The 24052-nt window shown below is 45.0% G+C and overlaps 1 protein-coding gene across 2 annotated transcripts in view; it reads left to right on the top strand.

The window, feature by feature from the left end:
• Nucleotides 1–24052, top strand: part of LOC119161279 (QRFP-like peptide receptor) — a 280506-nt gene that overhangs the window by 53959 nt on the left and 202495 nt on the right. The window contains exon 1 of one of the 2 annotated variants that reach the window (XM_075879600.1): nt 23928–24040. The exons of the other annotated variant lie outside the window; for it this stretch is intronic. The gene's annotated coding sequence lies outside the window, so the exon portion shown is untranslated. Of the gene's footprint in view, nt 1–23927; nt 24041–24052 lie in introns of those variants that run through there. 2 annotated transcript variants of the gene reach the window in all.

Here is a 24052-nt window from a genome sequence, read left to right as displayed (position 1 = left end):
TTTTAGATGGGCTACGCTAAAATGAGTGGCTGCCTGCAATATTTTATGCAGCCTACGCTGTTGATTTTTGCAAAAAAAAAGATCAATGATCCATCTAACCGGAATGACACGTGGTATTTTTTTATGCTTCAACGCAACGCTTAAAAACGACGCAATGCGATGTAAAACCTTAACGGTGGTCGATCGGGTTCAGAGAGCATCGGATAAAAAAAACACCGTGGGCGCATCCACGTAAGTAATTTATCGACGATTTCCCAAGTGTTGGGAGGGTTCAATTAAACGTTACACTCAGCGGGACGCTGAGCGCTGGCACTGGCCTTTGTCAGCAAATGCATGGCCGCCTGCCCATACGTTCGCGGCTCGCGTAAGGCACAGACGAAGATCGACCGGCAATCGCGCTCTATCCGGCAGTTGCTCACGGTCACATTGGATTGTACATTTTAGTGAGTCCACCCGCTGTGCGAGCTGCCACCGCCAGCTCGCACAGCTAATTTTTGCGCCACAATAAGGCTCTCTGGTCATCCGTATACTTTAGCAGAGCAGAGTCCGCAATCTTCAGCAGAAAGAAAAATTCGTTAGGTGTCATTGTGATAGATTCGGTATGAACGTGCGTTTGTTCGGCAAACGGGCTCAGCAACGAACAATAGAACCAATTTGACCCTGAATGCAAACTCTGTTAGCATTCGTACGCGGGCAAGAAAAGGAGCTACGTAGACACTTGGGAATAATGCCAGTAACAGCCAATTGTTATCATGGTTAGTTTTCCACCCTTTTTACTTATTGTGTTACTTATTACCCATTTACTTATTACCCATTTCTCCCCATGTGTTGCTCTTTCCCAAAACAAAGTGCTTCCTTTGACAAACTTTCCAAACGCTATATGCGTTTATTAGCACTTGATAATGGCGATGCTAACTGCTGTCGACAAACTACGTGGGTAATAAGCGAATGTTGCTTAATGTTGTGATACGTGATTATAAAGACTGCGAACCAAGAACACAATCGAGGTAAGCTAATAAATATGTTGGAATCCGGTAATTAGGTGATTGACACAACTGGTTAACATAGGCTACAATAAACAATCTTGGTAATTGAGGTACCATACATTTGAATAAAAAAAATCACAGCATATCTGCGAAGTGAGTGATGACGAGTGAGCGAAGCTTCTGAAGATCATTATTCCCCGTACATTGCCTACTCGATCATGGAAAGACGTGACAACACGTGTGCACAGTATGTACAAAGTCGTTTATTAATCACAATGCGCATATGGTGTTAATGTGTCTCTATGAATATTCATGATGCCACGTGCTATGAAAGGTCTTCAACTCGAAAGAACTGAGCCAGCGGAGATTAATTGATTGATATTTGGAGTTTAACGTCCCAAAACCACCATATCATCATCAGAGGCGTCGTAGTGAAGCGCTCCGTAAATTTCGAGCACCTGGGGTTCTTTAACGCGCAGTCAAACCTCAGAACACGGGCCTACAGCATTTTAGCCTCCATCAAAAATGCAGCCGCCGCAGCCGGGATTCGACCCCGCGAGTTGCGGGACAGCAGCCGAGTACCTTAGCTGCTAGACCACCACGGCGGGGCGAGAGCCGGTGCAGAGAAGCACAGAAAACTGGCAAGATGACTGTGTCAACAACAACAACTATCAAGAGCACGCGCTGCCCTAAAACATCTACCATTCTAGCGAGCAGCCATGGCTCGCGCTCGCCGTACCTAGTGGCCGAGTGGCTTTATTCCCCCTCTGAAAGAAAACATATGGTCATCACTCAGATGCTCTGATAGTAGCTAGGCAAAGTCGGCGCAGACCAGCACAAAATACGCACATACACCCAAAACAAAGCTATAAGGTTCATGCACAGTCGCACCACCGCATAAAGTATGGTTTCAGTAGCACTACATTCACAATATCTGAGGAATGCCTTCGACGTTGGAGCGAGAAAGCCCCGTCAGGGACAACCTCGTAGTTCACATCGCTCAGCGTCGCAACTCTTTGTAGTGTCCCAAGTAGCGACGGAGTAGTTTTTCAGACAATCCTCGGCGTCAAACTGGAGTCCATGCCCAAACTTTATCGCCTGGATGATAGTGATCTTGTCGATTGCGAGCGTTGTATACCTGCGTGCGTCTCTACTCTGCTGGTGCGTAATGTGTAGGCGTGCTAACTGTGTCGCTCTTTCGCCCACTGGCTAAGTTGCACAGCGTCAGGCCTGATCAAAGCGTCTCCATTGTGTGGAAGCATCCAGCATAGTCTTGAGCTCACGTCTATAGACAAGACGGAAATGCGTTAATTACGCAGTTTTCTGGACGGCAGTATTGTGCTCGAATGTGACGTGCTGTAGCACCTGATCCCAGATTTTATACTGGACATCTACGTACATCGATAACATGTCGGTGATCGTTTTGTTGAGTCGCTCTGTCAAGCTGTCGGTCTGCGAATGATATGCCGTCAACTTGCGATGGCTCGTGTAGCTGAGCTTGATACGTCATGGCTGAGGTGGGCCGTGAATGCTGTTCCTCTGTTTGACTACACACGACGGGGTATCATGTTGAAGAACAATCTGCTACATAGAAAAATGGCCCCGTATCTGCATGTACACTGCAAATGTCGTCGAAAGACGATAGTCTTGCATCTGGAGAGAGTGAACAAAACGTTTATTTGATGCTCTGCGCAAGAAAATCGGTGAATGGTATACTGGGGGCGCTGCGTTAGACTGCTTTCAGCGTACAGTAGAGGCGAATGAGCGCATCAAGTCACGTGACACGTGAGACATGAGCGCTGTCTGGCAGTTATCTTGGAAAACAAAGCGCGTGCGCCCTGCGCGCCCATCTCGGAGGTGATAAGGTGTAGAACGCATGGCGACGAGTAGGTGCCACGATCGTCTCACCTTAGCAAAGCGTTGGAAACACTTTCCTTTTCGTGCAAGCGTTGCCTGGTCAGCGCAACGTGATAAACGCTACGGTCCTTATAATTATTTTTGTATGCATTTTCTAGTGAGAGACACACACACACAAAATATTGATGAGTTGTTATGGTGCCTCAGATATGAGCAATAATTTCTTTTTAATTGACAATCGCACAACTATGAACGCTGAACCTTGAACAATATTGGTGGGCGCTGTGGATGGTGTCGGCCGTTTGGAGTATGGTTTGGCCACTTTGGTGCCGTTCAGGATATCGTTAAGGGCGGACAAACAGACAATTGTACAAACAGACAGACAGATAGAAAGACATACAGACAAAAGTTTTTGCGTCGAACGTCCCCAAGAAAGTTTAAAAATTGGGCAACATCGGAAGCCGGAGTGCGTTGCAGTGCCTTTGTTTCGGCGTACTTCGTCAAATAGTCTGTGGCTACGTATACGATCCACTTGCTGCCGGCAGATCAAAGCGGAACGGGCACCGGTAAATCCACTCCTGTTTGATCAAATGGCGCCTTATAGGTGGTTCCATTGGTTTAAGAAGTCCCGTGGGCTTCAGTGGCGGGGTTTGCAGCGTGGACGTTCCCGAGAGCATTTCACGTATCGCCTAACGTTTGCTGAAAGCTTATGCTAGCAGTTCGCTTGTCGAACTCGGGTGAGAGTTCGAGAGGAACCTAAGTAACCAGATGTGGGCTCATCGTGGCAGGCGAGTAATATGTCGTCACGCATGTCAGTTAGCACGACTACAATATAGGTTCTCTCATTGCCATTGGAGGTTTGCTTATACAGGATCCCATCTCGCAGGCAAAACGACGACAGACTTCGAGAAAGACATCGAGGTATGGAAGAGTTGCATCCTTCAAGGTTTTCAATAACTTCGCGGATTTCTTCGTCCTTGTGCTGTCGTGTAATTAGATACGTTGTTGTAAGGGCCCCAGAAAAGCCACTGTAATCCTTGATATCGGGGTAACGAACTTCGACAGGTCACAAACTTCGACAATATACATGCACTTGCTAAGTAACCTAGTTTTTTGCGGTGCGGCCACCGTAGATGACCAGAACTAGTGACGGCGTTGATATACAAAGTGAGGTTGGCAGTCAACTCGTTTAGATTCGATCTCACGTAACTCCACAAAACGCTGGTTTAAAAGAACACGGCTGCGCGAGGCAGACTTTCGACACCGTTTTCTTTTTGTGTGTTGACAGCGCAGCCCGTAGAAGCTCCCACCTGCTGTGGGGGCACAAGGCGCGCGCTGATCGTTGCCACGATAGCAAGGCAACCATAAGCGCCCCCCTCCCCCTTGTTCACTGTTGAGATAAGCGTGCCCAGACGAGCCTTGCTGGAAAGGCGATGTTCGCTCCGCAGAAGGAGGAGGTGAACACATAGCGCATTATTTCCCGTTCGTATATATATATATATATATATATATATATATATATATATATATATATATATATATATATATATATATATATATATATATATATATATATATATATATATATATATATATATATATATATACATGAATGACGGCGGCGGTGGCGGCCACAAAATTTAGCCGAGACTTTCCATGTAATTATTATCGCAATAAAGACGTTATAATAACACCTGTGTTATAAAGCTATATGTTCTTGCACACTTACAAAGTCTCCCATTTTGCCGGGTTGGCTACACTCCTGAAGTTTGTTTCATAGGGAGAGCGCCCACCTTGTTTCCTCCGCTAAACATCACAGCGTCATTTATGCGCAGCTAGAGCCCAGTGTTTATGTTCAAGAACAACGGTTCTCTTCGTCTTAAGTTTGCTTCTTTCGACAGTTCTCTACATGCTGAGTGGGTGCATCGCCGACCCAGATGTCGCATGAGAGCTACGTCGTCTTTCTCTCTCATTTCCTCTTTTAGCTGTCCTCACCTGCTTTCATTTCTGACATCGCGCTCTTTTTTGCTGCAAATTTGAAGCTTCTGCTGAAAATGCGCACTATATACATATGTACCGACTCTAATTAACTTGAAGGTAAGTGCTAAGAATTACACTGCAACAGATGCATGCGTAATGCCCCCAAAACTTCGAAACTATATCATCGCCTTAAAGGAAAGTAGAAGCGATATCGATGTCATGCTGGCCCGGCAGCATCGCGTTGTTCAGATCTACAGACACCGCTGCAGCAGGACAAAGAAAAGTATTGTAGCTACTTCAAAGTGTCGGAAACGTATTATACCTATCGAGAAAACTTTTTCTAAAAATGATTATTCGATGCATTACTTCGTATCTTCATACAGAATGCTGTCACTCGTACGAACACACGACTACACTCGAATAAGCACAGTTGTGAGTTCCTCCTGCCGTGGCATACGTGCGATTCACCTAGAAAAACACCGGCTTTGAATTGATGATTACATGTGAGATTTTCGCAAGTTTGCATGTTCTTTCGTAATGAAGCTTTTGATATCCTTCAATCAGCTTGAGCTCTACATTTATTTTGCAGCCGCCAACCTTGGCAAACGCATTAGGGCACCAACAACAATCGTAATGTCACATGTAACCATGTGCTGAAGCATGTTTTTCTATTCTTTCCATCATTCATTTATATACCTATAAAGTAGTAGCTCTGTATGTGTTATAGACACTTTGGTGAAGAAAAATAGAATCTAAGATATCGCAAGGAGAGTGAAATGGAAACGAAAGAGCAATCGCCAAAGTAACAGACGTACGCCAAATATTAAAATCATTATTTATTTCAAATAACTATGTACTTTTAATGATGTAATACATTGTAAAGGTAAGTGGCTGTCCAAAGTTTTTTTTTGCTGTTGAATATCGTATAATGTGGTATTTTGATGTGCTGTAACTCGCATCACTTCTCCTGCAGTTTTGGGAAACTAGCCCGGACATGGAGGTAAGATATTGATACTTGCTATCTACACTGTCATTACACATATATGAACACGAAGAATGTTTTTTGTCCTAATTCTAATATATCCGCCTTCGCATGCCAGCTGCGAACCATAGTGATAAAAAAAAGACAATGCACACGAAAGTATGGAAGTTGGTTGATTCACGTCTTTATGTAGTGGGAACGAAAAAAAAAGATAGAGAGGTGAAGGCGATGCAGGGATGGGATGGAATGGGAAGTTATCACAGAACAGTTCATGAAAAAAATAAAGTCTCGTAATTTCTAAGAGCAACCCCCCTCCCCCCTTCCTGGGTGCACTGAAACTGACGTTTTTATAGAGCTCCACGCGCTATCGGTTTTGAACTGCCTGGTAGTGAACTCTATCGACGTTCGCCGCCAGTGGATAAGTGGTTCATCAATCTGCACTATCAGCCGGTGCTCTAGATTTGGTTATGCGTTACAACTACCGGAAGAACATGGGTGTGCGGCGGCAGTTTCGAGATTATATTTATATCCACGCCTCTCAAGGCTCCCTTACTGATTACGGCTTTGTGCCGCATGCACCATTACTTGATGGTATGTTTGAGAGCACTACCGCAATACTCTATATACAGCGTCTTTCAAGTCCGCTCAGTCACGTGGTATTTTCAGAACTCTCACGCCCGTCTTTCAAACTGAAAGAATTTACGAGCGTAATGATGTTATCACCCCGGAAAAGTAATTTTCCAGAGAGCTTGAACTCAGGTTGCCGCTTCTGTATTGAATACTCCGCGTTTGAACCAATTGTTTAGCATGTGGGCTAAGGATTGATTCTTCAATAGTCCCATACGTTTATATAAGTCTATTGAGTTGCTTAACAGGATAGTACGCAACACTAATATTATCGTAATGCTCACGGGAATGTTTTGAGGCGCGGCATAGTTTAGTGGAAAAAACTTTGAGGATCGACGCTCCGGCTTCGCTTTCAAGAGTTCAAAAAGATAGCGTTCTCACCCGCCACGCTGGCCTGGTGGTTATGCTGCTCGGCTGCTGATCCAAAGTACGCAGAATCGAATCCAAACGTCGGGAGCCACATTTCAATGAAGGCTAAAACGCTTGAGGCCCGTCTACCTAAATTTAGGTGATCTTCAAGAATCCCTGGTAGTCGAACTTTCAGGAGCCCTCTCCTAGGCATAATCACATTGTCGTTTTGGGGCGTAAAACACCAGCAATCGTTATTGACGACTGCGTCATGAGGAACTGCTCGTACCGGCTTCTCATTCGCTTGCGATGCTCTGCTTGTCGGTGGACCCTACTGTGTGTGTATACGCGCGTGACACTTTCCGATAAGAATGCATTAAGCGTCTGCAATTGTTTACGCGCACCTACGCAGCTTTATAATTTGTTGAGACTGTGGTAAGTGATTATAATGATAAACAATTGTAGCTTAGCGCTTTGTAATTGGTTGGCAGCTTTTAGCCACCCACTGATTACGCAATTTACCTGGTGTAAGGCCTGGCGCGATTCTACGCTTCTACTACACAATACTACATCTGTTAACGGGGCCCCTTGCCAGATTTGAAGAGTACATACGTAATGTTTTTTCTTGAAGTAGTCTCACGTACTGAGGCTTCGGGATAGATTACATGACTGCCACACAGAACGTGTACGGATTCGATTTCAAAGCGAGCCTTGATTTTTAATGTTCACTTCCATCGGCACTTCTCACTCACGCCAACTAAATTTGCGATTTTTCTCTCGCAACCAACATCGCAGACATCGCATTTTCGTATATACCAATTTTTTTTCGTTATCACATTACCACATTTCGCAGTGAAACGAGAAAAAAGTAAGATTTTCTAAATTTTTTTGTTGATTCCTGGCCTCTCACGTATGAAACTCTCTTAAAAATAACGGTAACTATATATTTGGCGATCATTATACTCTCTTTGAGGTACCCAGGGCAGCACTTCTGTATCCTATGTTTTCCTTGGCCGACTCGTTTTATGGACTGATTAGGTACCAGCTTATCGCAACAAAAGTGCCCCTATAACGATTCTCCTCATTTAGAAAATCACAGATAGTGCTGTATCTGACAGTCAGGACTCACGAGAAAGAGAAACAGGTAGCATTCGTTTTCTAGTGGAGTATATGCTATAAGAAAGTAAAGTCAAGAATCTTGACATGATCATGAATCGCCATGCTGTCAGGCTTTGAAGTAATGTGAGACTTATGTTGTTCATGTATGTTTTTTGTGCAGTTACGCATGCGTGGTACTCTATATGTGTATTTCTTCCGTTCAATTCTAATAAACATTAATTGAAAGTCATCACTTGTGCCATGTTCTTCCCTCTTTGTTGCCGTAATCAGTTCGCGCTGTGCAGTAGCATTAAATACATACGAACCCGCCCACTTTTCTGCTTTCTTAAGATTCTCATGAACTCTGTCAAAACATAGCTCGACATTCGTAGATGTGTGAGTAATATCTCTGTTGTGTCTCTAACAGCGCGACAATATGCACTCTCAAAATGCTACTTGCTTATTTCTTTGTGCAAAGTCGCCACATGAGAAACACACACATTTTATATGCCATACAGCGTCGGTATTAAGGCAGAGAGCTTACTGACGAGTGGTTGAATTGTGACTGGTTACCCTGAACCAGAAGTGATGAAAGAAAAAAACGAGAGTAATCGAGACAGAAAAAGAGAGGTGGGGTTCAGTGTATATTTGTACAAGAAATATTACCTGTGTCTGCTGGCGTCAAACAGCGGGATATATTGTCAAAGTATTTGAGCCTGCGTTCTTGTCAGTGCCCTCCAGATTTACTTGTGTGAATCCGCCAGACACGCTTTGACTGCGGCTGTCTATGTAGATCAAGTTTCTTCTGGAGCTTCTTTTGTTCTGTCAGCGCTGTACGCCTGGCTTCTTGAGAGATTGAATAAAGTACGCAGTGATATCTGCGTTTGCCTTCATCTTTAGATGTATAGCAGCCTTAAATAAATATCTATTAAAAGTATACATGAACAGCGTCTTGAAATGCCGAATACATCAATAATTTGGCATGTCATAAAGGTGAGAAAATTGTGTCCTGATAATGGCATAGGCGTTAACCTTCATGCGGGCAACACGTACAAAGTTTTCTACGGAAGGAATCGCGTTGCTAACCTGTAAAACAGCAACACGATTCTTTGTGCGACGAGCGTATTTCTATTGACAAAAGTGACAAAGTTATGCGAAAGAGCAACATTGGTTAAATATTTTTATTAAATTTAGAATACCGGAAATTTCAGCAAACGTAATGAACTGTCATGACTTAAGCTTACGAGGTGGCAAATAATTTACACAACACCGTATTGCTAGTTTCTCGGACTGGCCTTGTATAAGCTGAAATGGGGGATATTACGTAATATATTCAAAACGTGAAGCGCAATTGGTGATTTGACCAAAGCATCACGCCAGGTTATCGTAAACGTTAGCTGGGAACAGGAGCCAATATGATTATAAGAGAACGCGCGTGCTCGCGTAATAAGTAACACAGGTTTTCATGGCTAACTAGGCAGTTGAGAGATTTATAGTTAACTCTACAACTACAAATTGTTGGCAATTGTAGGAATTAAATCGAGTTATTCTGTGATGATCTGCCCTTTTCTATGGGCATCGCTACGTTATTTGTAGCCAGTGCTCTTGCGAAGGAATGGCGTTTCTCAACATACCTTAAATTTTCAAGAATGAAACAAGAAAAGGGTAATCAAAAGGGAGCCGACAACAGACACACAGCGGAGAAGCAGTGCATGGTGCGGCGTGGGTTAGAGGTGCATACAGGTGTGGCGGAGGAGAAGCCGTACAATGACACCATTGCGAGGCACTTTGAGTGATCACGTGTCAAAGTGAAATGTATCTCGAGATTGACGCTAAGGTTGTGCGTGGGGCGAGCGGTATCGGAGATGCCAGCTATATACTGGTGAAAGTAAGAGAGAGCATCCCGCGTATATTAACAAAAAATCATTAAATAATAATAACGGACCATGGGTTAATATCTACGCACGCGTTGACTCGCCCAACGGGAAGGGGCTCACGCTTGCTCGACAGGTGTGCGCAAGCACGCTTAAGCCCGAGAAAGCCTGTGTCAGACAGGATTGATGTATGGCGCCTCAGAGAAGAAAAATCGTCGCGGCTTCGCACCGCCTGGAGCAAAGTGAAAGGAGCAGTCACCCGCGATCTCGACTCCTTAGCGAAGTCATTGACACGGAGTTGCACGAACTGTTTCTGTCTTTTCTTTTATTTTTGACTGCCCACTCGTAGTAGCTCGGAAATTATCTCCTCCTAAGGGTCATGAGTTCGATGACTGATCTCGGCTACCACGTTACGTAAGCGTTAAGATGGTGCGTACCATAACGCATACAGTGCTCACGTACAGTGAAAATAATTATGTAATCTACCCTACTAGGGTGTTCATTCATTTCCTTTTTTTTGTATGTCGATGGCATCACCATAACTGGAAAACTCGACACTGTTGATGAATCTCATTCTTCAGCCTAATTCGTTTTTGTTTACTTAATTGTGCAAAAGCAATAACGTCTCCTAGAATTGCGATGCATTCCCATCATTTAGGCCAAATAGAAATAAAAAGAAAAACTCAACTCTCCAGTACCATGCACTCAGCATGTTCTGTACAATGATCTAGCTTCGCCAACTCGGACGTATTTCGGTGATATCAAGTGGCTTATTTAGATGCACCAGTGACAGTAGGGAATGGGATGGAAAGAACATTTAGGCATGCGTAATCACTCCCCGACGTGGTCTAGTGGCTAAGGTACTCGGCTGCTGACCCGCAGGTCAGGGGATTGAATCCCGGCTGTGGTGGCTGGTATTTTGATGGAGGCGAAAATGCTGTAGGACCGTGTGCTCAGGTTTGGGTGCACGTTAAGAACCCCAGGTCGTCGAAATTTCCGGAGTTCTCCACTACGGCGTCTCTCCTAATCATATGGTGTTTTCGGGACGTTAAACCCTTATATGATGCGTAATCATCGCGTCGCTAGGAATAGCCTCAGAATTGGTTTTAGCATTGTTATATTACTGTCACAGCCAATATACTATTCGCGATATAGCTTTTTTGAGACCATAATTTGTTTATTCATAACCTGATCTAAGCTCCTAAATCAGTTGCACCACATATCGAATTTCATGCAACATAATGTGAGTGCATGAATCGTTTCACGTCTATGGCACGCATACCTTTCTTTCGCAAGACTGCCATCTGGAAACACTCAACCGTTGACAGAATAACAGAATGCAAAGATATATGTACAAAGAACACACACACACACACACACACACACACATATATATATATATATATATATATATATATATATATATATATATATATATATATATATATATATATATATCATATACGTCTAACCCTGCTATTTTTAACACGTTGTTAAGAAAGAAAGCCCGCAAAACGTGAGTGAAATTAAGCCGTATGACGGACCGCGAGTGCACTGCTATAATGCTGCTATAGGCTTTCTTTACAACGCGGAAAAAATAACAACGCAAGACGTATCGTACAGGAACCAATATTGTCTGTGGTTTCTGAAAGTGCTCTACATCTCAGTGTTCATATTTTGGGTTTCCAGCCTAAGTTTTGAAAAATTGGCAATTAAAATTAGTTAATTAATTAGTATGGGGAGAAATAAAAGATATCCTGAGATATCTTTGCATTCTGTTATTCTGTCAACGGTTGAGTGTTTCCAGATGGCAGTCTTGCGAAAGAAAGGTATGCGTGCCATAGACAGGCTAGTGCGAGTAGTACGCGCATAATTCAATTCGGTACTGATGTGTCTTTCATTTTCAAATTCTCGGCTCAATTTATGTGGGACACCCTGTATATATCGCGACGAGCAAGTTGACCTTTGAACACTTGTTATTATTGATGAAGCTGTAGAGCCAGGTTGTACGAGACGGAGACGTCTTTTCAGTAACAACGTCTACTCTATTCTCACAACCAGAGAGTCAAAAATTGAGCAGGTGCACGCAGTGCACCGGAAGTGGCAAGAGTAAAAGAGACGAAGGAGAAACAGAGAGGAGAGCAGCACGTTGCTTGAAATGCTGCTCCGCAGGTTTTTATGACCATGCGGTGCGCGGTGGCGGCCGCATCGTACCAGATTGCTCCCCCAGAGAAGAAGCTGGTGCGACAAACTATTCTCAGTTGGAAGTGTTATCCCAGTGAACGCGGCGCAGAGGTGGTGACGGGAGGAACACTGGCGAGGATGGGCCCTCGTATCCAGTGGAAGGAGGAATGGCGAAACAATTAAGATTGGGTGCTTCACTGAACGCTGGCTTGAGCCGCTCGAGCGCGATTGTATCGCGTGCCCCAACGATGCCGACGACGAAGTTAGCAGGCCAGTGCTCTAACACACGGAAGGGGCCGAGGTAGTGTGGTTGAAGCGGTGCGCGCTCAGGGCTGTACCGCATGAACACGTGTGCCGCTGTTTTTAGGTCCTGAGTGATGTACGCTGCACGTGGCTGGCTGCGTGTAGGCTGCGGATGAATGTGTCGAGATACGTCGCGCAGCTAGTCGACGTACTCTGTTGCTGTTAGCTAGGTGGCACTGCCGCTTTCTTCTGTGTAATCGGCAGGCAGGCGAAGCGAAGTGCCATAAACAAACTCGTATGTGGAGCAGGAAAGATCCTCCTTGAAAGAATATCGAATTCCGAGTAGCGTGAGTGGGAGGCTGTTAACCCACCTGTCGTGGCAACCGTGTGCTGTGAGTGCTGCTTAGAGGTGCCAGTGTAATCTCTCGACGAGGCCGTTTGTTTGCGCATTGCATGACGCTGTACTGCGGCGTGAAATACCAAAAAGTTTCAAGAGCTCCGAAAAAAGAGAAGATCCGAACTGGCGACCCCGGTCTGCTACAATCGTTGTCGGAAAGCCGAATCGGGATATCCAGGTAGAAACAAGCTGGCACGCTTGACGAGAGAAAGAGCGTGAAGTCATTTCTGACGAACTGTGAGAGAGGACGTCGAGTAAAGAATTGATCCAGGGATCCTTGCGCTGCTCGGATGGCCTGTCGGTGATGCTCAACGATGACGAATCGCAGATGGCAGTTGGTAAGCAGGCAAGGTCAGGAGGCAGTGGAGAACGGGATAGGGCATCGGCGTCTGAATGTCTGCGTCCTGAACGATAAATAACACGGATGTCGTATTCCTGGAGGCGTAAAGCCCAACGAGCGAGGCGGCCAGTAGGATCTTTCATGGACGCTAGCCAGCATAAGGCATGGTGATCTGTGACAACATCAAACTGGCGTCCGTAAAGGTAAGTGCGAAATTTTCCTATAGTCCAAATGATAGCCAAGCATTCCTTTTCCGTGACAGAATAGTTGGACTCTGCCTTCGTTAGGGTACGGCTGGCATAGGCGACAACGTACTCGTCGTAGCCATCTTTGCGTTGAGCGAGAATGGCACCGAGGCCGACACCGCTAGCATCCGTGTGAATTTCAGTAAGTGCATTGGGATCAAAGTGGCGGAGAACTGGCGGAGACGTGAGTAGCCGTGGCAGCGCCGTGAATTCCTCATCGCAGTGGGAATTCCAGCCACAGAGGTTCGTGCTACGGCAGAGAAGCTGAGTCAGGGGGGCAATTACAGAGGCAAAATTGCGAATAAAACGCCGAAAATAGGAACACAAGCCTACGAAACTGCGGAGCTCCTTTCGGTTAGTAGGCTTGGGGTACTGGGAAACGGCCCGCAGTTTGGCAGGGTCTGGCGATATTCATTGTTTTGAAACGACGTGGCCGAGGATGGCAAGTTTTCGGGCGCCAAAACGACATTTCTTGAAGTTTAGTTGCAACCCGGCTGCCATAAGGCACTGGAGAGCTTGTTCCAGACGTGAAAGATAAGTTTTGAAATTAGCCAAGAATACAACTATGGCGTCTAAATAACAAAGACAGATGTGTCATTTAAGTCCCCTGAGGACACTGTTCATCATCCTTTCAAAAGTCGCAGGCGCATTGCAAAGACCGAAGGGCATTGCATTAAATTCATATAAGCCGTCAGGGGTCACAAATGCCATTTTTGGACGGTCTGGTTCGGCCATTGGCACTTGCCAATATGCAGAGCGCCGATCCAGTGAACAGGAAAACTGCGCACCTTGAAGGCAATCCAAGGCGTCATCAATGCGTGGCATAGGATAAACATCCTTGCGTGTAATCTTGTTTAGTCAACAATAATCCACGCAAAACCTGATAGAGTCATGCTTTTTTCGCACGAGGACCACTGGTGAAGCCCAAAGACTGTGTAAGTGTTGAATAATACCACGTTGCAGCATTTCGTTGGCGTGTTGAGTGATGACGTCACGCTCAGCCTGCGAGACGTGGTAGGGGCGCTGACGAAGTGGATTATGGTGACCGGTGTCGATACGGTGAGCGACAACTGACGTGCATCCCAAAGGAGGTTGTCCGTGGTCGAAGAAGGCGCAGAAGCGGTCAAGTAGTTGAATGAGCGGGTTGCGCTGGTCTTGCGTAAGGCCGGTGTCTACGCTGCGTAACAGAACATCTTCGTCAGGTAGTGAGGGCACGGTGGCAGCTGTGACAGCATCCACGGACATCGGCGTCGTATCAGAAGGGGCATCGAAAGGAAAGATGTTATCATAAGTGTCGAGACTCCCAATACATTCGCCATGCAATAAGGTAGTGGGACATGGGAACGGATTGCACCCGTAAATGGCACTGGAACCATCGGCAAGCGTTATAACAGCAAACGGGACGAGAAGGTTCCGGCGACGAGCGCATTCTTGTGACGGCATGAAGACAGCAGTTGGATCGAGGACGGCGTTGCATAAAATAAACACCACAGCAACCGAAAAAGCAGAAACAACGACATCAGCGGCGACGATCGCCTTTTCGGGTGAGCAAGGGAGATCTATGATTGTCGTTCATGAGACGCATGAACGACAATCCGCATGCGTCTCATCCGCATGCGTCTCATTTCATGAGACGCATGCGGAAGGACGACAAATTCAACGGTATAAAGCACTCTTTGAATCACAACGTGAGCAGTGCATGTGGCAGAAGGCTGGACGTGCTGCGAACTCGCTGTGCATAAAGAAACGTCAACCAGTGGAGCCGTCACTTTCTTCAGTTTGCGGTATAACACTTCACAAATAGCGGCACCTGTGTCGACAAGAGCAGTTGGGGCAAAACCGTTGCGGCAACCGGCAGAGGCTGACTACCTTCGGCGATGCCCATATTTGACTGTCCCCACGGACACTCAACAAGGACGAAGATACTACTGCGAGGCGGCAACGTGACGCAATCATCAACTTCGTGTAGTGCCACGCCACGATGTTGGTTCTCGATGTCGGAATCTGGATAAACACAGTTCACGAAGCTGACGAACAAATCACACGGATTAATTATCGTTTCATACTCTTGCAGAACATTCATCTCCAGAATGACCGGCCGAGAACAGTTGGGCAGTACGATGAATGATGCTACAAAAGCCGACACACAAATCTCAAGCCTGTCGGTGCACCTTCCTATAAGGAATACGAGGTGTCCTCCAGCGGTGATTAGTTGAGGGCCGTCCCACGTTGCCAGCACCTTGTGTAGACGGGTGGCCAATGAAGCACTCATCACCGAGTAATCAGCTCCCATGTCGACAAGCGCTGTCACCGGATGACAGTCGACGGAAAGGTAATGGCAGCGGACGTTCTGTTGGCGGCTTCAGAAACAGGCTTTACCGGTACGTTCTAAGGAAGCGGCAGAGGGCATTTGTCGGTTCACGTGAGAGCGGCTTCACCTCCAGACGTCCTCGTTTTCAGTTTCCCCAGACCAGGGGACCCAAAATCTGGTCGAGCGCTGTGCGTTGACATGGACGGACGGGATGATGTGACCGTGACTGTCATCGCGGCGAAACAGGAGCTCGATGGCTACCTTCCAAGTAATCCGCAATTTCTGGCGGGCGTTAACCATATTGGAGACAGCAGGCATCTGGGTGAAATCCGCGTAGGTCTATTCGTTTGTAGTAACACTCGTGGTACATGTGTCCAACTTCGCCGCAATGGTAGCACAAACACGATTTTAGGGTGCACGCCAGACGGTGCACTTCCGCTGGCCAAGACGAAAATTAGCCTGCAAAGTTGGGCGATGGGCTGGACTTCGAAGGCGTCTAGCGGCCCCAGCAGGTGGATAATCGAAATGTGCCATCGACGGCCTAGTGATGCGTAGAGCATCCCCGCAGGAAAACGTGGGAGGTTCGACTTGCGATGGTGGTGAGGAATAGAGGAAATGCCTGATTTCGCTACGAACGACGTCCGTAAGAGTAGCAATACGCGGAAGGGATGCTGCATGAGATTCCCGAAGTTCTTCGCGTACAAACTACCGTATGAGTTCTGTGAGGACCGCCCTGTTATCACCTTCTGGTACAAGTGAGCACGCAGCGGACACGGCCGCCTGATGGTCATAATGCAATAACTGCTGCCGAAGCATGCGCTTCATAACTGTGGTCTTACGCATGAACTCCGACACCGTCGTAGGAAGGTTTCGCACAAGGCCCATGAAAAGGTGCTCCTTTACGCCTCTCATTAGCTGGCGTGCTTCTTGTCTTCTGGCATGTGGGGGTCCGTCCGTCGAAACAATCGGGACATCTCTTCGACAATAATGGCGACGCTCTCGTTCAGCATTTGAAACCGCGAAGTGCCTGCTCCACTCTCTTTTTTCGTTCGGGGGTACTGAATGCCTCGCGAAGCTGTTGATGGAATTCCTGCCAACTCGTGCATGAAGTTTCGTGGTTCTCGTACCACACTGTTGCCTTGTCTAAGAGGGAGATAGTAGTTCTTCAACCCACGGCAATAGTCCCAGTCGTTGATGGCAGCGACCCGGTCTAAATGGTCAAGCCAGTTTTCTACATACTCACCGGCATCACCGTGCAATGGGTTGGGTGTGTGAGGCGTGTTAATGACACAGAGTGCGCTAGCGAACGGGTTATGCTCGGTTTTGATCGCGGATGTGGCAAACATTGTGTTCATGGAACTTGCCAAGGTGCCGCACTGTGGTGGTAGTCCTTGAAGGCGGTGCTGCCTCGATAGATATCGGCAGACCCTCGTGCACTGACGTTGGTTGCTTCTGGTTCAGGACCAGCAGGCATAAGAGGTAGCAGTACAGTACAGGACGTCCACAAGACTGTTGCGAGAGCAAACAATAGACAGGAACTCGAAGTTTATGACTGTTTGCTGAGCCACAGTAGCCACTCACTTCTTCGCTCTCTTCTGCCACCAACACAACGTGGCAATATATAGCTTTGAGTATGTTTTGATAAACTCGTTGAGCGATTCAGAAGAAGACTTCCACTTCCACACTCACAGGCGCAAGAATGTACTGGCAACTCTCTTTGCGGAAGTAAAAGCTTGTCCAATATTCTCCTATCTCTTTTAGGAGTGTTGGGAACTGTCTGCTGCACAGAGTACACTCTCAGAAAACAATGGAGTGTTCGGAGAGTAGTCCTGCTGCACAACAATAATTGACAGCTGGCTTGCTTGCGTTTCCTGACTTAAAAATCCCGCGTGGCCCCTTTTCTGTCAAAAATGCTATGCCAAATGGATAACGCGCGCGTAATTCGTGACTGCGAACTACCGGAACCGTGGTGATAACGCGAGGAAAGTACTCGAAGTAGAGGCTGATTATTGTATGAAAGAAACACTCTTCAAATATTCAATTTTTTTAGAGTGAAGGCACACTCTCTCGACAGAGTACAGGTACTCTGGCTGAACGAGAGTGAATGAGGTCCCTCGCCAGAGTGCAATCATGCTTCTGATTTGGAGTGTATACACTCTCAGCGGGAGCTACGCTACTCACTAACAGAGCCTTATAATCTGGTCTTGCTAGAGTGCATCAACTTCCTGCAAAAGTAGAATTATTCTTGATGCTAGGCCTAACAATAAAAAAAAGATATTTGTCAAGAATCTTCTGCCATCTAACAGTGAACATGCAACCGGAGATTATTAAAGCTTATGTCAAATACACAAATCAGACATCGGCACACACAATATAATCGTACACAACACAGCGACACAGAGTATATACCACTCGAGCTACGATTAACCATATACATACAGCAACCGGTGCATATACCTATGATGTCACTTCTAGTACCGGTGCCACGACATCTTTGTTTCACGTAACTGAAGAGCAAGTATACATCGAGCACGTGCATGTATCTGCAGATTGTTAGGAACACTGTAGGCAGGTCGACCTTTTGCTATAAAACTACATGACAAATTGAACACAGTTTTTATTATTAAATTCTAATTATCAGCTGACATTCTGTCATATCGGCTAAATTTGGTGCAGCCATGCACTTATGTACAAGTCTAGGAGCTGTAGCTGGGCGCTCACACATACGGTTCAGGCGATATTTTCGCAGTGCTGGCCGGGAAATAATCTACGAAACTCACGATCCAGCGTCCGGTTGAACTTGTGTGGTGACGCGTACAAGTACGCCAGGAAAATAACGTTCGTCGACATAGCCTGTACTCAAACCCATCTCCTGAAATCCTTACAGTTTTGCTTATCTTGGCTACTCTTTAATGTAACCGCAATCGCCTTCAAGAATGCCCAAACTTCACCCTTCGCGAGCCACCGCCGCCGAGATCGGTGCAAGAAGATATGCCCCGTAAGACTCCCAACGAATGTACACGCCTAGCGTACCGGTCGAGTCCATCATGCATATCAACTGCGCGTGTATATTTAATGATACGCAATTCGAAGGAGTAAGAATCACTGTCAAGTACAGCTTTGCAATCAGTTTACCTGAATGAACAATTAATTTTGTTTCTTGCGTACGGTGTCCGCACAAGGAGCGGTGAGCATCGCTGCGACGCTTTTTGAGCAAGCGTAGTAGACGGGCCCCCGCTGAGAGTCGCGGGGTGCACTGGCTGGCACTTCAATGACTTATACGGGTAAACACAGGCTTGTTATTCGCTACGCTTTAATAAAGTAACATGATCAGATACTTCCGAGCACATTCAATTTACTTTCTAACTATATCGACTATGCAGTTGTAGCTATCAGCTTACAGATCCAAAAGAGTACGCACTGACACGGCCACTTCAATGGTATAGCTTCACTTGCACTAAAAGATACGCCTTATACAATCACGTACGCGCGTAATTATTGAACGTTACAGTTGAGATAAAACTTATGTGCATGTCAATCAGCAGAAAAAGCGAGAAACGGCTTTTGTAGTCGGTAGTAACAGCTGATAATTTACTTTATAGGTAATTTTTGCGCAATTTATTTTCCACATCGTGAACTGTAAGAAAAGAAAACTTGTCATCTTGGCCTTTTGAGCATGTCATGCGTGGATGGTGGGAGTTTCGATGATATGAAGACGCAAGGTTTTGTTGGAAAAGAACATCGCTTGTGTCTTCAAACTGTGATCTGTGAAGCGGAACAGCGTGCTTTCTTTTTCCTAGCTTTTTACTGTGGTTTCAGCAAGATTGGACGTGGGGTGGTAGTATAGTACTCGCTTGGTCATACGTAGATGGTGAATTTGAATTCCGCTAGGTTGTTTTTTTTAATGTCTCGAGCGTCTACTTTACTCTATGTTGTGACGATTTGTGCCGTAAACTAATTTTTCGCAACAAGTTACAAGTTACCGCTGTTTCTTGCTGCGAAGGTGTTGTTGCTGTTGGATTTTCGGCAATGAAACGTCGATAATCACAAAACAAAGCTTGTGTGAATACTGAAAGTTATCCTTCTAAGTTGACGCATGAAACATACGTCTGCGGCGTATGGGCTCAAAGGCGTACGTATATAGGGTAGCAAGGCATTTATATTGCTTTGTAGTGTCAGTGGCGAGATGCAGGCGCTATATTGTACTCCATTAGCAAGTATGGAAGGCAAGACCTAATTTGTGGCTTATCAGCACGAGAGATGCATTAATTAGGAACACCACTTGAGTGTCAGAGCATTCGCAGTCTCGTTTACTCTGCTTTCAAGAAAAGCGTAATTTCCGCGGCTAACTCTGCCCTACATAGCCCCCGGAGTTCTACCCCCCCCCCCCCCCCCCGCACACACACACAAAAAAGATGAAGGTGACCAGTACAGATGCTGGTTGCTCTGAAGTAGCGCATCTGGGATCGGTCCTGGTCCCCTTCATCTTGTCTTTTTTTTTTTAATTCTGGAAGAAATAAAGATGCCACCACCTCCACTCCAAGCATCCAACGCGCGACACGCATTTACAACGCCGAGTGTGAAGTTGTCTTGTTTTGGAACGTCGTTTGTCTTTCTTTCTTTCGTTCTTTCTTTCTTTTGTTTCTTTCGTTTTACAGAAAGAGAAGCGAGAGCTGAAATCCGTGTGGCCTGACAGAGCCTTTTACTCTTTTTGGCATTCGGCGTGCGTACAAATGGTTTTGATGCATGTAAAACAATAAAGCATCAGCATGTACATATCTAAATGCAAATAGATAAAATACAATTTCACATGATACAAAATACCTCTTGGCAACAAAATGTTTACAAACACCTTATAAACATACAATAACACACTTTATCTTAACTAAAAAATCTTATAAACATTTCATGAAACAAACATATCATGCAAAACACTTCATGAAAAAAGCCCATCATTCAAATAGTTCAAGAATATGTACCCCAATACATTATTTATTTAGAATTTTCATGCAACATGAAAGTCATTTTTTATCTAGTGTACTAACACAAAGGATGGCAACAAGACTACAGGCTACTATATCATCATTTCAAGCAGTAGTACCAGAATTTAAACAATGGAAACCTTCAAAACCACCTTGGACGCTGCCACTTCTCAACGTTATCCGTGAAATAGGCGGCATAGAGAAGAAAGCAGACATGGCACCTCTAGTAGCGGCACAGTTGGTACTTCATCAGCTTCATGTAATGCATAATGAAAAAACGAAGATATATACAGACGGATCATGCACTGAAGAAGCGTCCGCCTGTGCGGTCTTTATACCCGAAATTCAGAAAAAGAAGATGTACAAATTATCGCACAAATCTTCATCGACGACAGCAGAATCGGTGGCTATTTTTGAAGCAGTTAAGCTTATCTGCAAGAAACTTGAGCCACGAAAATGGGTGATATGCACTGATAGCAAACCTGCTCTTCAGCTAATCAAAAATCTGAGATCACCTTACAAAAATGGTGAAATAGCACAATGTATTGCAGAAACTGTGGAATATGCCTCATCGCAGGGTCACAACATCGTATTCCAATGGATACCCAGCCAAATTGGAATAAAGGGAAATGAAGAGGCTGATAGCCTCGCGAAGAAAGTATTGAAGGAAGGACGGGATTGCGCAATCCCTATGTCTGGGTGGATATTCGACATTTTATATCGCAAGCAGCTAATCATTGTTCGATGGAGAAGTGGTTTGAGAGCCCTAAATCAAAGGAAACGCTACTTTATGAAGTTGATCTACACAGAAAATTTTCCATAGCTACAGACCTCCCACGAAACCTACAGACATTAATCCACCGTCTTCGATTGGAAGTAGCATACACAAGCAGCTTGCTACACAAGATACATAGATCCAACTCACCGGAGTGCCACTGTGGTCATGCAGAAGAAAATGTTCGCCATGTTCTTTTGGAGTGCGTTAAATACGCGAATGAAAGCGAAAAATTAAAGAACAAACTAACAAGTTTGGACGGACGGCCCTTCACAATAAAGAAACTACTTGGACCATGGCCTGAGATGCATCTCCAGAAAAAGGCAATAATCTTCCTGACAGACTTTTTAGTGGAGACCGGACTGGACAAACGCCTATGACAGACAGCCAGAGATGGGGATTTATAAAATGTGGTCATGTATATACTGACAGTAAAATAGTAAGGTGTGCGTGTAAATAGTTTATGAATATGTGAACTGCGCGAAGAAAACTGTTTATTGGCATGATATTTGAACTGGTTTCAGTGCGCTATTATGTTGTTTTTTTCTTTCCGTATTGTTAATTTTCGGGCACCGTTCGGTGTTATTATTTTATTTTTCGCTGCAGAACTTTTTGATATGGAGTAGCCGAGGCAATAGGCACCTCAACCTCTCCACAGCAAAACAGTTAAATCAAAACAGAACAGAAATAATAAAGGTTGAAACTGAAATAATAAAAACAATGAAAAAGACATGTATAAACGAAGTATATATTTGCCATTGAAAAGTTTGGGAGAGCCAGTAAGCATGTGCACCACATAGAAACGAACAAAAGTACAATACTGTTCATATGAACACCTCGTATGGCACATGTCATCATGGTATATTTAAGTGTGCGACATATGTATTGTAATGCGTGCGTAAATTTGTGATTTAGTTTCGAAAATTTCATGGGGGACGCTTGTAAGACAGCTCTCCAAGAACTAGAAGTCTTGCTGACTTAATAACCAGTCAACCGAAGAAGCGAGCAGGGAAAGCCACTTGCTCAAAACACGGAAAATGACTCTTTGCTTGGTTCGGACAAAGATTTATTGGTTCTTGTCAGAATCAAACAAATATTTATTTTCTACTGTTTATCTACAGTGAAATGTTAAGACGAAATTACCGTAAACGCATAGCTGTATTTTCTCATGACCTTGTTAAAAAACGTCTATAATCAAAATGACCATGCAAATTTAATATAACGTGGAATCATTAGCTCCGTGTATGAAATTAAATAAACCTTTTGTTTCTTACAGTGTGTTATACTACGGCGTACAAAGATCACCAGCGGGTTCGTAATAAAGTGTCGCTGTGGCACAGTGGCAAGGGTGAGCGGACTGTTGGTGTTTTTCAAGATAAGCGGCTTGTGTATTCTAACGAGCACTAATTTGCTTTTTCGAAAGGCTGCACAGGCTTTCCGAGATAGCCTTTGTTACTCTTCGTGTTGGCTTCTGCATACAGGAATGCAGTGCTGAATTTTTCACATGCAGGGTGTTTCAAGAAATGTGTCCAAAATCTCTTGAGTCGATAGAGATGCGATATTTTTCTATGCCTCCAAAAGTACTTCTTCTGTAGCCTCAACCACGATCACATGGCAAAATGCCTCATTTGGGGCAGTATTAAAAAACTTAAATTAATTACCATTTTCATTAGTGGAGTTCAGATGTAACATGGATTGCGAGAATTGAATTTTTTTCATGCGAATAATCCATGACAGCTTTGATATATACAAAAATCGACATCTAGCAATTGTATTTAACAACAAAAAGAAGCCCTTAACTTTCAACTTCATTTCTCAATACAATATTTGGATCATAAACACACACACACACACACACACACACACACGTGCATACACACACACGCACACACACAAACAAACAAACGTGCGCGCGCAGCGAGAGAAAACAGGCTTTGGAAGGCATGCAAAAATTTCCGCAAACACCAAATGTGTTCACATTACTCGTAACATCCCCCAAAAAAGCTAAAAACTCTTCACGGTAGTTTTGTTCTCTATTAAGAATAAAACGCTGCTGCTTCTCCCGATATTCCTGGCTTACAGGTCTCTTAGAAATTGAAGTCCTCCGAGCGTGCAGTCTACACGAGAGCCTCAAACTTTAGAAGCTTCGCAGTGTACCATGAAATATCCAGAGTTTTTGTTGTTCGGGTGAAGGAAAGATGGCAGTGGGGAAGCAGGAGAAGTGAGCACTCTTTTTGCATGTTTATAAGAGTGTATGTATATATACAAATTAAGATTAGAGATTTTGGGTTAAACAGCTGCCGTCCGCCTCCCCCTCCCCCCCTTTTTTTTCCTAGCTATGCCAGTGCAGTATGCAATATGCTCGGGCCACCAACTCTGGTTCTTCTTCGCTGGCGATTTCGGTTGAACTCCCTTCTTTCGTCGGTGGCGCGTAAAAAAACATTTTCATTTTTCAAATAAAACATTGCTCAATGTGCTTTTTTTAAAAATGTTGACAATAACGTGGTCACGGTTCTTCTGCGTTAAAAAAGGGGTGCTTGTGTTTTTTTTCGGGTTTTGGCTTTATGCGGTGTTTCTGTCCTTGAGGTCGTCACTTTCTGCATTAACGCTAGGCGACCTCGAAATATCCGCATGACTACAACATCGAGATCAGAAGCGGGGGTTGCGGCCGCCGCTTCCTGCCGGGAAGTCGTGCGTACGCGACAATCGCTCAGTGCATGCGTTTTTCTTTCATGCAGCGATGTGTATAGCGGCACAACGGGAGATCTAATAAGCGCTGTTGCGGAGTTTCCCACTCGGAGCGTGAACTTTGTGAGTATATAG

The sequence above is a fragment of the Rhipicephalus microplus genome, chromosome X (assembly GCF_043290135.1).
Source record: "Rhipicephalus microplus isolate Deutch F79 chromosome X, USDA_Rmic, whole genome shotgun sequence".
NCBI classification, from domain to species: Eukaryota; Metazoa; Arthropoda; class Arachnida; order Ixodida; family Ixodidae; genus Rhipicephalus; species Rhipicephalus microplus.
The sequence above is the reverse complement of the archived record's forward strand: the minus strand, read 5'-3'. Positions and strand labels throughout refer to the sequence as shown.